This window comes from Anastrepha ludens, chromosome 4, assembly GCF_028408465.1.
Source record: "Anastrepha ludens isolate Willacy chromosome 4, idAnaLude1.1, whole genome shotgun sequence".
Classification (NCBI taxonomy): Eukaryota; Metazoa; Arthropoda; class Insecta; order Diptera; family Tephritidae; genus Anastrepha; species Anastrepha ludens.
In genome coordinates, this window is record NC_071500.1 from 12,437,204 (window position 1) to 12,451,175 (window position 13,972).

Below are 13,972 nucleotides of genomic sequence, written 5' to 3' on the forward strand. Positions count from 1 at the left end.
TTCCAAAGAAAACAAAACACTGACTAAATCACGAAAACGCTCTACAAAGTGCCTATACTTTCCACTAGTCAAAGGAAATAACCTGTATACCTATTACGTGCATGTATCAGAAATAAAATAATCACTGTTTTATAACTACCATTAAATTGGCAAGAAAGAAATCTGTTCATAAAGTGCCGCGCTGATAAAAACGTTTGTTTTGTAGCAACACATGCCGACGCACAAGTACCAAATTTGATGATTGCCTAATGTTGTGTAATACAATTTCCTAAATTCCACAAAAAAAAAATAATCACACGGTAACTAGCGAGTATAAGCAGAGCAGCAGAGTTTGGCGCACATATGGCAATATGGAGCATGCAAAATTAGTTTAAGTCGAGCTAAGTTTATCAAACTGAGCTCTCTGAGATGTGTGCTGTCACTGTTTACCGTCATTGTGAATTTTGAAAAATAGATATCGAATTTATATTCTTCTTTTTCTACTTAATTGATTTTTGGTCAAGTTTAATAAAGCGCGCTAGTCGTTTCTTTCGCGTGCTAACCGGCGTCAGTTGAAGCCAAGACTTCTTCACCTGATTTTTCTAACGCTGAGGATGCATTCACCTTTCTTTGCTACCACCAGCTGGAGCATTTCATCTGCATCATTCGCTGCACTGTGTCTATGCTGTCGTCGAGCTCATACAGCTCATTGTTCCATTGCCTGCGATACTCGCCCTCACTAAGGTGTAAAGATCCAAAAATCTTTCGCAAGCAACCCCAAGAATCCATCAGTTTTATGAGCTCAGCTCATAATAATTTGCAAATCAACCGTAATCACTAGGCCTTAAAACCATTGAGTTAACGCCATTTTATTATTTGTGCTATTTGTTCTTTTTTTTGGTATTTGTAAGCTTTAATTTGTGTATCGGCTGAAGTCTCTATCACGTCGGGGCTTAGAGAAAAGTAGGGGCTTAGTATAAAACACCCAAAAGCACGTGTTTATGATTTACTACACCTACTTTTCTCACTTTTTCTGGGCAATTTTGCACATCAGAGTCGTATTCAACGTACAAAACCAATCTTATATCAAACGAAAAAAAATATTTCGACCTGCCATTTGTTGCCATGTGATTTTTTTTTTTTTTTTTTGTTGTCACATTCGTGGTACTTTTTTGACAGAATGTGTTTGATTCGGTTAGTTATTACTAAAAAGTAAATCAATTTATCTCGTGATTGGTTGGGTGCAATAAATTTGAGATGGTACCCGCCCGCACTTAATGCTTTGAATGTGATTATGAGCCGAAATCATTAGCTGTGTCAATATACACCCTTCCATAAAGGGTATCAATGGCTACTCATAACTAGATTCTTAACACACAAAAAAACTAATTCGCGCGTACAGTTCTGTTAGGTGTTGGGACGAGCTCCTCCTCTTATTTGTGGTATACAACTTGATGTTGTTCCACAAATGGAGAGACCTACAGTTTCAAGCCGACTTCGAAGGGTGGATATTTTTTTGAGGTTCTTTTTCATGGTAGGTTTGCACGGGGGGAGAAAATGCCCTGCCGCCAGAGGTTTGCCATTGCCTGCCGATGGGCGAACGCTATTAAGTAGAAAAAACTTTTTCCATTATTTGATGTTCATGCACTGAGATTTGGTCCTGTGCGCTCCATTCGGCTACAGCGGTCGCCATACTATTGCAGATTAGTAATGATATTTATGTAGTATATTAACAAGGTGGCGCAAAATTAATCAACCTAAATGAAGATTTATAATCTTTGCAAATGGCGACGTACTTCAATCATATTCGTCGCTGGTGAACTAAACAGCTGTGTTGACTGTACCGTGAAGAAAGCCTTGACACGAAAGCTAATGGGCCTGAAGGCCAAAGGCAGACCGAGGAACCGTTGGATAGACGCAGAGGAACACGATCTTAAGAACCTGGGAATACGTAACTACGAAGCAACAGCTCAAGATAGACCGCTTTGGAGGAGCATTTTCAAGGAAGCTTTGGCGCACCCCGCGTTGCAACGCTATGAAAGTAAAAGAAGAACTAAACAGCTGCAGTGTACAAACAGCCAAGCAAGGAAGCGCGTAAAGGTTGAAATAAATTATCATTCAAAATCATTGTTTTTTTTTTTTATTTATTTAAAAAAGTTAATCAAAAATAAATGTGGCTAAACCAAAATGAGCCAAAGGAAGCAAAAAAGACTTAATAAAGATGGGCCCACAACTAACGATTTCGGAGATATGCTCACGCCATAACTGAAATGTGTGAATGGGAGACTTTTCTGCTCCGCATACCCATATGAAGAAGTTGTTAAGGGATTTAATGAGTAAAATGTTGAGAAAAACGAGTAGTTGCTTGTAAATCTTTCAGCTTTTGAGCGGAAAAAATCGTGCAACTTTTTTGTTGCAAAGGTTTTCTAATTTTTATGAAAGTAATTTTATAATTCTGAAATATCTTCTAACAATTTTTTCCTACGTAGACATTTACAAATAAAATATTCTTGCTATATCCTTTGGGCATACAAGAAAAAAGAAATTTACAGGTGGTTTAAATGCCAGTCTGGCACTTCTCAAGTAGCACTGAAGCGCCGTTTTGTTAAAAAGAAGAAAAAAGAAAAATATAGTAAAAGAAAAATATCTAAAAAAATATTGTTACTGATACGTCCCGGTGTTCTTTTGACTAAAAAACAAACAACAAAACATTAACAAAATCAGTGCAAAAGGAAAATATATAAATTGTTCGTATATATGACACTTTTAAAGCCCACCAAATACGGTTTTTCAAAAAATTCAAACGCGTTTCGAAACTATCATAAAATAATTGAACTCAATACAACGGATACTAAATTTTTTTTATAATTTCTCAGGCATACTCTACTCGCTATTTTGGGCCCAAAAAACTGATATCGCGGCCCAAACTCGCGAGTGTCGAGCTACTAACGAATCCGATAATTTTCAATTTCGATAGATGCATTGCATCGGTCGCTTCAAAGTTTGAGAAACTGGAAGTTTGAAAAATATATGAACTCAAAGGCGTTCGCGTAAGGAATTTCATGTGAAATCATGAAACATCGGTTCGACTTGCTCACATTAACAGCTGTGTTCTCGAAGACTTGTTTTCGAACGTTGTATCCCTCTTAACTAATCAAGATTCGGCTGTGTGTCTGCTGTATGATATTTTGCATTAGGTGAAAATTTATTGACATAGATAGGATTCACCTTAGCGCTCGCGAGTCATATGGCTGCCGTGATTCAACAAATATTAGGCTCATCGTGCGCTCGAGTTCTAAACTATTTGCAAGGTTTGCAGTGGAATTATATGTTCAGGAAAATAAAGGTAACTGTATCTTTAGCGTCTTCAGTAGGCATAAATTACTTGGATGCGATTGGTTTGTGAAACCATATTTTTCACAAGAGTAAAAGACGAAGTGATTGCTATTTGTAGAATGCGGCCTCCCTCCTTCTGAAGTAGAACTACAACCCCAACCAATCAGACGAAAGTTGCGTCGTTTAAGCTTTTCTTGCTTTCCAAATATGTTACTGTGAGATTTTCGCCCTTACACGCAAAACTGGACTGCATTACTGCGAACTCAAAATTAACAAAAAAAAAAAATTTGGACTAAAAGAGCATACATTTTTTCACTACCCGTATTGCACAATTTTGATTGCACATTTTGTTAAGGTTTTTTTAACTTTTTAAACTCTTGAGAAATTCTGCTAGTATGCGAACAGAATTCGAAGTTATTTTTTTATTTAATTTATTTTTTTTTATACTTACTATTTTACTTACTTTACCTTATTTTTGCGTTAATTTGTTTCAGGTTATTTTGTTTAATTTTATTTTAATTCTTTTTATTACACTTTTTTCATTTTGTCTTATTTTTAATTGGTTTACTTTAATTCATTTTGTTCCATTAATTTTTTTTTTTTTAATTTTTTTCGTTTTAATTTTTTTTTCATTTTTTTAAATTTTTATATTTTTGTTTTATTTATTTTCTTTTTATTTTTTCTATTGTACTTTTATTTCATTTACTTTACCTTATTTTTGCGTTAATTTGTTTTAGGTTTTTTATATTTTTTTCTACTTTTATTTTATTTACTTTACCTTATTTTTGCGTTAATTTGTTCTAGTTTATATTGTTTAACTTTATTTTAATTCTTTTTATTATACTTTTATTTTATTTTTTCTTATTTTTAAATGGTTTAGTTTAATTCATTTTGTTCCATTAATTTTTTTTCCAAGTTTTTGTTTTATTTAATTTTTTTTTTTTAAATTTTTTAATTGGTTTACTTTAATTCATTCTGTTCCATTAATTTTTTTTTTAATTTTTTTATTAATTTTATTTTATTTACTTTCTTCCTCAAAGTAAATTGTTTAACAGTTTCAACTTTTTTACTCACCTGCATTACCCAATAATTTGTTGATGGCACAAACTGATCGCCAATTATGATATCCGTATGCATTTAAAACACTTGATAGAAACTTTCAGTACGTTTTCCTTCGTAGCGTGGCAGCAAACTGCCAATTTTGCTAAATTTTCTTTTATCTATTTTTTACTTTACTTTAAATTTTTTTATAATCTAATTTTCAAGTACGTTTACACTAACAAACTGTTGCTGAGTCACTGTTTTCCTTCCTTTTTTTTTTTTGTTTGGTTTATTTTATTTAAAATGCATGCTCGGATGGCACTTGATTACTTACAAATATTTGTATTTAAAAATATCTAAGCCTTTTCCCAATCACCGATTAGTCAAAAAATTTTCCACATGTACATAAAGCACTTTTCCTAAGGCACATTTTTATACATATTTTTTTCTAGAAAAAATTATTAGTTTACATTTATATTATTTATAGCTTAGCGCAGCGTTTCTCGATTATTCAATCATGTTTTATTTTTTTGTGAACATATTTGACAATTTCTAGCTTTCACACAAATACTTAATTCTTCTTTGTATATCCAATAAACTTGTTTACAATTTTTTTTTGTTCAACAATTTTTGCTTCTTACGTTGGGCATCTTTTTAGCGACGGCTCAAAGTCTGCCTTCCCAAGCTCGCCCACGCAAATGCACATCTGTATGCAAATTCTCTTTCAGCTTCCTTCGCTTACTTTATTACTTTGCACATTTCATATCGTTTACTTAAAGTAAATATTTTCTAAAGAATTTTTTTCTTTTGCAACTTTCGTTATTCTCACTTTCTTTATATCGGCGGCATGCAATCACGCATATTAAGCAAATTGTTGTTGCAATTAATTCATTTTTTTCTTTAACGCGTAAGCTTACAAACGCGGCAGTCGCCGAAAACGATTGTGCGATGTCAATATAGAATTTTGTTGTTTGGAAAAATCGCTTAAAAAATACGTTTCGCCCAAAAATGCAACCAAATATCGACTGTGATTGGAACAGTAGTAGTCGTAAAGAGCGCGTCAAAGGTGTACGCGACGCGATCAGGAAATGAACGTGCAAAGAAAACCAACCAACGAGTCAAACTAAAGCCGAATAGTGGAGCCGCTCAGACGCCGTTGTATGTTTTAACGTTGTCGGTAACCGAGTTCAGACTGATTGGACAGCAGTGCTTTGGCGCAGACGAACCTCACTTTGCCGTGTTGCTGTTGCCTTTTGCCGTTTGCCGTTTGCTTACCTGCCGCCACCGTATCACAAATACACTTCGTTCCATACATACATAATCGTTGTGTGGTTATTGCTGTTGTTATTACAATGCCTGCCTGCATGGCTGGTTCACGACAGTACGACAGTATATCAGTATGTTGTTGTTGTTGCTGTTATTACTTCTTCTTCGTGTTGACTCAAAGCAGTCGCTTCTGCTGTCCGCTAGTGTTGCTATAGTAGTCGTATTTGTGTTATTGCTGTTGTTGTTGCTCACCTTTTCCATTTTTTATACAGGTGATTTGCGCGTACGCGAATAATGTTTTGTTATTAACCACTGACGAGAGCGAGAGTGACCTGACAACAGTAATACAGTAAGGCTAATTGGCAGAGAGCAAACAATATTTTAAAACGTAGCAGAGTTTATTACTCTCTTCGTTGCCAATGGTGATCTCGCCGGACATCAGTCAGGTTCAGTAACAACCCTAATGGCTATTTTAAGCCTATTGGAATTGTATTGAATTTACCCACCAGGTGAATTTGTTTTGATGCACTGTGGGACTAACGGGTAAAAGCGTGCAGTCAAGCACAAATATCTGCCTCAGAGAGGAGAGAGAGAGAGAGCAAGAGAGCTTAGTACGACTATGAGCGAGATGAACTGGTTTGTATAGTATAAGAGAATTTAATGTTGTATGTTATGTTTATTTCACATCACATAGCTGCATACAAATTTAGCCAACAGCTGATTTCGTTTATCGAGAGGCTGAAATGATTGGTAGTTAGATGATTTGAATTCTAGCTGCATATATGCGCGTATGTTTGTATGTTTGCGTATAAGCATTTGCCAATGTATTTAATTAAGTGTGCATTCATAATGAATATGCCATTTTAAATATTTTGCATATCTACATTATTCGCTAATCAAAGCAGCGAATAATAAACTAATTATCTACGTAGGCAAGCGAGATGTTTCTGGACGACTGCGTTATTTTCTGATTGCAAATGTATAACTATTGAAAGTCTGCTGTATTTTTCTACTTGCAATGAAGTTAAAAGGGTGGAATATTTTAATTTTAAAAGGTTTTTGGCCAAGTTCTTCTACCACTTAAGTTGTACCCACCACTTAATCGACCCACTGAAGCGGCTATTCGAGCTATTGTGACTAAATTTAGAACATCAAATCACCAACACGCTTACGTATAGAGTGCGAACTGAAGAAAATATCGCAGCAATTGGGCCTCTGTTACTCAACAACGTGGAAAATTTTGTGAAAGGATTTAGATGTGAAGCCTTTCAAAACACAGCTGGTACAAGAATTGAAGCCGAACGACCTACCGCTACGCAGAATTTTTGGTGAATGGCCTCTTGGAAAGTTGGCCGAAGATCCTTTTTTTATCGAAAAATTTTATTCAGCGACGAAGCTCATTTTTTGATCAATGGGTAATGGGTACATGGGTAAATAAGCAGAATTGTCGATTTTGGAGTGAAGATCAGACAGAAGAATTGCAAGAGCTACCAATGTATCCAGAAAAGTTCACAGTTTGGTGCGGTTTATGGGCTGGAGGTAGCATTGGACCGCCCTTCTTCAAAGATGCTGCGAATCGTAACGTAACTGTGAATGGTGAGCGCTACCGTGAAATGATATCCAACTTTTTTTTACCCAAAATGCATGAGCTTGACTTGCATGACATGTGGTTTCAGCAAGACGGTGCCACATGCCACATGCCACACAGCACGCGTAACAATGGACTTGTTGAGAGGCGAGTGCGGTGAACATTTTATTTCACGTTCGGGCCCTGTCAATCTGTCAACTGGTCACCCAGATCGTGCGATGTAACACCTTTAGATTATTTTTTGTGGGTCTATGTTAAAGCTCATGCCTATTTAATTGGCTCATTGGAAGACAACATTAAAGCAATTATATGTGAGATACCCGGCCGAAACATTGGAATGAGTATGCCAAAATTGGACTAAGCGCAGTCGTGGTCATCACTTGCAACAAATAATCTTCAAACATTAAATTATATGGACTGTACTATCGATTTAATTAAATAAAAATTTCATACATTTTTCTGAATTTTACGTGTGTTTTTTTGAAAAACTTTCCTATAGCTCTTAAAAAATCACCCTTTAGTTCCACCATCCCAAAATGTTAAACCAAATTAAAAAATGGTGTTAGCCTCTACCGAAATGATGTAACTATCAAAGAACAGATCTCATTTTACTAGCGTGCGTGTAAGAAATAAATGTTTCGGTAGGTTTTTTTCGTATTAATTTAATATTCTATAATACTTTATTACTCATATGAAACATAAGCGACCTTATTGCGGTTAAAATTATCCCTTAAATCACTTCCAGGCAGAGCTCAACTTTTTCAACTCAACGGCCCCAAATTAAGTTAGTTTCTGGTGGCATTTAAGCGTACAAAAATGCATTGCCACCACATGCAAAAATATAGGAAGCACATGCGATAGTTGGAATCTATCTGGCTTCCTGATCATATGAAGATCGAAGGAAAAGGATGAGTTATTAAGTGCTCCAAGTGCTTAGTTATTGAACTAATACGGACTATATGACTCCGAAATACAATTGGGTGAAGAGATTCCGAACAACAAAAGAAAAAGAGGGGTGGAAAGGAGGTATGAAACCTAGCCACAATACGTTTAATATATTTACTGATGGCCCGAAAATGTTAGACGGAGTAGGTGTAGGGATCTATTGTGCAGAGCTAGGCATCAGGCAGTTAGTAAGCTTCCTGATCACTGCAGTATCTTTCAAGCAGAGGTCTTTGCTGTAGGAAAGGCTGTAGAATTATCAATCGCAAAGACATCGAGCAACAGTCAAGCGGCAATAAAGGTAATAAAGTCATATGACTCATAATATAAACTCATAAATTTCATATAAAAACGTTCTTAGCACCAGCAGCAGACAGGCGGTTGCACATCTCTTGGGTGCCCGGACATAAGGGCATTGCAGGAAACGAAATTGTAGATGAGATTGCCAAAAGCGCTTTTTACATACAATTCGAACAAGAAAGCGTCGTATTAAAACTCTTAAAAACTCGAGAACGATGTCATTGTTGCGGACATGAAAGACAGATAGACAGAAGGTGGAAAAATGTGGCCTCTTGCTAAACCGCGAAAATCATGTGCAAACAAAATGCAGCTAAATACGCCAGATTCGTACTAGACCTGTGTAGAAAGGAAAGTCAACTGAGAGGCCACAATTTGTTAGCGGCATGCGCATACAAGATGGGAATTGCAAACAATGATAGCTACAGATTTTGCAATGAACTAGAAGAGAGGGAAACTCTTGAACAACTTCTTTGTTCTTGCCATGCATTAGCTAGAACCCCAATGGAATGCTTAGAAGCTCTACAATATGAAGGAGGAGAGCTCTACAAGAATATCTCTCGGGGTTAGAGCTTCAGAGCTTACTAAGATTCGCAAAAGACGCAGACTTATTACTAATTGTGTACCATCTGATACCACTAAGGAGCAACAGGTATATGTGATGACTTTCAGCCAGCCAGGTCACCTAACCTAACCTAAGTGATCCATGGTAGCTTAGTAGGTGTCATAGTCACTCCAATTTGGTTACCCGGTTGGGAGGTTTCGACTGTAGAATCTTATCAATCCCACTAATTCTCTTGGAAGCAGCAAAAATAGCCAAGTTCCAATGTCGTGTGCCAAGTTTGGTCGAACAAGAAATTTTCGCTCATAGTTTTCTTCGATTGCAGTGGCGTAGGGCGTCGTTACAATAAGGTCGTGTGTTGAATAAGGAGCATTACCTTGATGTTCGTGATTTCTCGGCCAAAAACAGCGCATAATCTCGCATTCAACGGAGGAGATGGCACGCAACTTTTTCTGCTCCCAAACCTGAAAAGTCTATAAAAAGGTGAAGACTTGCCAAGAATAGGTCGATAAAGGTGGCAGCGCATATCACAGGTGGTTTGGAGCGTGGAAAAAGCGTAAGTGTGTCTAAGGCGAATTACTTTAAAATGGACAAAACGGATATAGGCATTTATGTGATTTTTTTGAGAGAACTAAAAAGACATACTTATTTTGGAGCAAACCGCGCAAGTACGTATGTACATACATACAAAATTATAGGGTTTGCTGACGATATCATTGTTATGGTCGTAGCTAAAGTACTCCACCAAGCTGAAGCAACCTGCAACCAGGCTATCGGCATGGTAAAAGAATGGCTGCGCAAGAACGGTCTAACCCTTGCGGATCATAAGACGGAAGCAGTGCTCATTAGCAGCAGGAAGAAGGTGGAGTCAGCAAATATAATGATGGGCGAAAATACCATAGGATCAAAGCCGTTCATTAAATACCTGGGTGTAATAATCGACCATAGGTTGAACTTCAGAGATCACCTATTATACGCGAGCAGCAAAGCTCTAGAGGCACTAACAGCACTGACGCGCATAATGATGGACACTAGAGGCACTAGGCAAAACCGCAGGAGACTACTTAATACTGTGGTCTCATCGATTTTGCTCTATGCAGCTCCAGCATGGGCGGAAGCAACTAATTGCCGCTCATATGTGAGTTGTATGAAATCAGTGTATCGACTGAGTGCCCTCAGAGTGTGCTGCGCGTTTCGAACGATATCCGAAGACGCCATTATGGTTATTGCAGGACTACTCCCAATAAATTTAATGGCAAATGAGTACGCTGAAGTTTACCAAAACAAAGCTACTTCAGAACGGCATACAATACGCAAGGAAGCAAGAGAGCGTAGCTTGCGTTCATGGCAGGGAAATTGGAGTTCGTCCCTGAACGGACGCTGGACGTACCGTTTGATTCCCTTAATAGCCAAATGGGTTAACCGTAAACATAGACAGTTAGACTATTATCTGGCCCAAATACTGACGGGACATGGGTGTTTTAAATCCTATCTCTATATAGGTTTAAGCACGAAGACGACCCGTACTGGTCTTATTGTGCAACAGCTGTAGAAGACGCAGAACATGTTTTGTTTGTCTGTCCACGATTTATGTTCGAAAGGCAGGAATTAAGCACCAGGTTGGGAAAGCCAATTTCGGCTGATAACCTAGTGGATATTATGTTAGAGTCAGAACAACACTGGTCCGATGTATGTAATATGGCAAAAATAGTAATCTCCAAACTGCGTCGCGCTGAACAACAGCGCAGATCTTCATGAAGAGGCAATAGGCCGCTCCCCTTCCCGTCAAGTGATACTTGACAGTTGAGGTCGCTGAACAACAGCGCAAATTTTCAAGAATTGGCAATAGGCCGCTCAGTCATGCCTAACGGTTGTCCCGCGGTGGGAGGGAAAGGGAGCTGGGCTGGGTTTCTAGTGGGTGAGTCGAAAGAGAGTCCCATACTTTTCGGCTTTCAATGCTTTGTGCCACCTCAACAAATAAAAAAAAAAAAAAACACATACATACATACATATACATGCATCTCTAAATTTTTAAACTCTTAAATACTACTCAAGGTGATATAATTAAATATGCTTTGTATCGATAAGTGCAACTTTTTTACTTGGTCGATACGTTCCTTGAAAATAGTTAAAAAAGAACATTGTATAAATGCATGTGCCATATTTAAATCTGTCATTCTTGTTTTTAACCCTTTGGGGACGAGTGTCGGCATATAGCCACCCAAACCGTTTTACCGTTCCGGACGCGTGACGGCATATAGCCGCCCAAATTAGTTGGTAGCTGCAAGGCTCGCGTCATCTGTCGCTCTGAGCGATAAGATAAGTAAAAGAGTCACGTTTTCATTCAAAGACATTAAGGGGTTACATGCGTTTCGTCGGGTAAAAAAAGGCTATTTTCAATTTTTTTTTTTTTCTATGTAAAAAACTATTTATTTAATTTAAACTTTTTCTGTCTTATGGGGGAATTCCCATTTGAAACGCCAAAAAACACGGTTTTTTTACGAATTTTTATTGGGAAAACTATCAGTTGAATCTTTTGGGAAATTTACAGCCTTATTTATTATGCATTATATAAAATCAACTTCAATTTTTGGTCGATTTTCTGGAAAATTGTGGCTTTGACAACGCTCGAGGTGAAATTTCTATGAAAATTCCTGGTCGCGGGCCGCCACGATAACTCAGCTCCAGGTTGTCTGAAAGGAAAAATTCAAATGGCATTTTACTCCTTATGAATATAGTTTCAGTATGAGCTATTGAAAAAAAACTTTCGAACATTAATACTCGTATAACTGCGATGGTTGAAAGACAAAGTTTGTTTTTTCGCACATTTTTTCCTCGGATTTTTTTTTATAAAAAAAAGTCATGCATGTATCTTATTTTCCGTAGTTTATGATAGAGACAGATATTATTTCGAGATTCGTGTCAATCGACCGAATAGTTCTCGAGAGATCATGGCGGCCGTATAGAAAAATGCTGTTTTGAGAAAAACGCATTCAAATATTTATGTGAAAAAAGGTATATATTTAAGACTCACAGCAATTTCGTGTTAATCAGCTATTCCAGGACCATATATAATAGTACTCCCTCTTCCTCTTCAAAAAATTGATTTTGTACCATTTGCTGACCCCGACGTAAAATTCGAGCTTCTTTCGTTGCATTAAGGCTCGGCTATTGCTCGCGCGCTTTCTCAGTATTATGGAGCGCGCCGAGTTCATTGATCACGCATAACTTCGTCAATTTAACGAATTTTGTGATGAAATTTTGCACAGAGTTCTTTGAAAGTATAATAAACAAGAATCGGTAAAAAAAATTGATTTTTTTAAGCCGGGGAATGGGAATCCCCCATAGAGATACATATTTAAAGAATGTTTTCTGAAATTTAAAAAAAAAAAAAAATTAAAACTCCTCCATTGTGACGACATTTCCGGTGACCTCTCGAAAAAAAGGTGTGTCCGCGTTGTCAGCATAACTCCTGACAGCATCATCTAAAATGAAAAACAAAAATAAGTGTTTTAGTTAAGTCCATAAAATCGTGTTTCAGCGAAGGAAAGAAAAAAAGTAAAAATTGGAATTTTGGCAGACATTTTTCCAAAAAAATGAAAATTTCGGTCAAATTTGCTTGACATTTTTTTTAAATTAGTTATAATTGAAAAAAAAAATCCTTCGTCCAAGCACGAGTAAATTGTACCTCGAACACCTGCGTAAAATCAAGATCGGTTTTTATCGTTTTCGAGAACATTTGACAACCGACTTTGAAAACACGGTTCCGAGAAAAACGCGTTTAAAGTTTTGAATAACGATAAAAGTGGCTTGGAGCGCACACCTTACAAGGGCTGTATCTCCGAAACTATTATTCGGATCGACTTGAAAATTTAGGATAATAATATTGAGAAATTATAAGCCAAAAAAAAATTCGATTTTTCGAACCCACGAAATCCATGTAACCCCTTAAGGGCCATTAGCGGTGAAGACTTATCTGCCTTATATGTAATATAAACTTATGTAGGATGTGAGACGACGGTGAGTAAGAACGAATTTCAGTTCTTCGATTCAGTCGCTCAGTGTCACTGCCAGAGAAAAAAGCAAGCTTTTTATATATTTTATATTTTACCCTACGCACGATGGCTAAGCGATCTAGAGATGCTACGTTAGATGGTGACAGTTCTGACGAATATTGCTTTGAATCTGATAAGACGCAAGATGACGGCACTACTTCGTCAAGTGGAAGGGAAATCCGTGCAATAAGCAATCCACTCAGGCATTTCAACATTAGCAGTGGTGATAGCAGTTTATTTAGAACTATTTCTTTATTTTATGAAAACGTTTTCTTGTGCTAAATAAAGCCTTAGTTTTTATAACGATCAACGTGTTTATTTTCTTAAAAAAATAAAATTAAAAAATTCATCATCATCAACATATTTTGGCCCTACCGCGCTTTGTGAACTTTGGCTTGCTGCTTGTAGAACCTCCGTACATCTCGATCGCTTGCGACTTTTTTTCCAATTCCTTATCCCAAGTTTTTTTGATGTCCTCCTCTAGTTCACCGACCCAACTTGTTCTCGGTGCTCCGCTTGCTCTAGTGTTGAACGCTTCTACAACGTTTTTCTACTGTGCTCTCGTACAGTTCATTCTTTTTATATGACCCCGCCATCTTAACCGATGCGTTTCAATGAAACGTCTAACATTTTCGCCATTTATAAGCTGGTCTAGCTCGTCGTTCCACCTTCTACGCCAAGCGCCATAATCCTTGATTGCTCCCAAAATATTTCTATGTCTGTTTCCTTCGAAGATTTGCAGTTTTGTTTCACCTGCTTCAATTAGCGTTCACCATTCAGCGCCATAGCGCAAGACTTCTCTGATGATGGTTTTGTGCAGAATCACAAAATTTTTAAACTTAAAAAATTTAAAGAGTCTGCATAGTCTGTAACCAGATCAATTTAATAAAACAATTTTTACAAAGC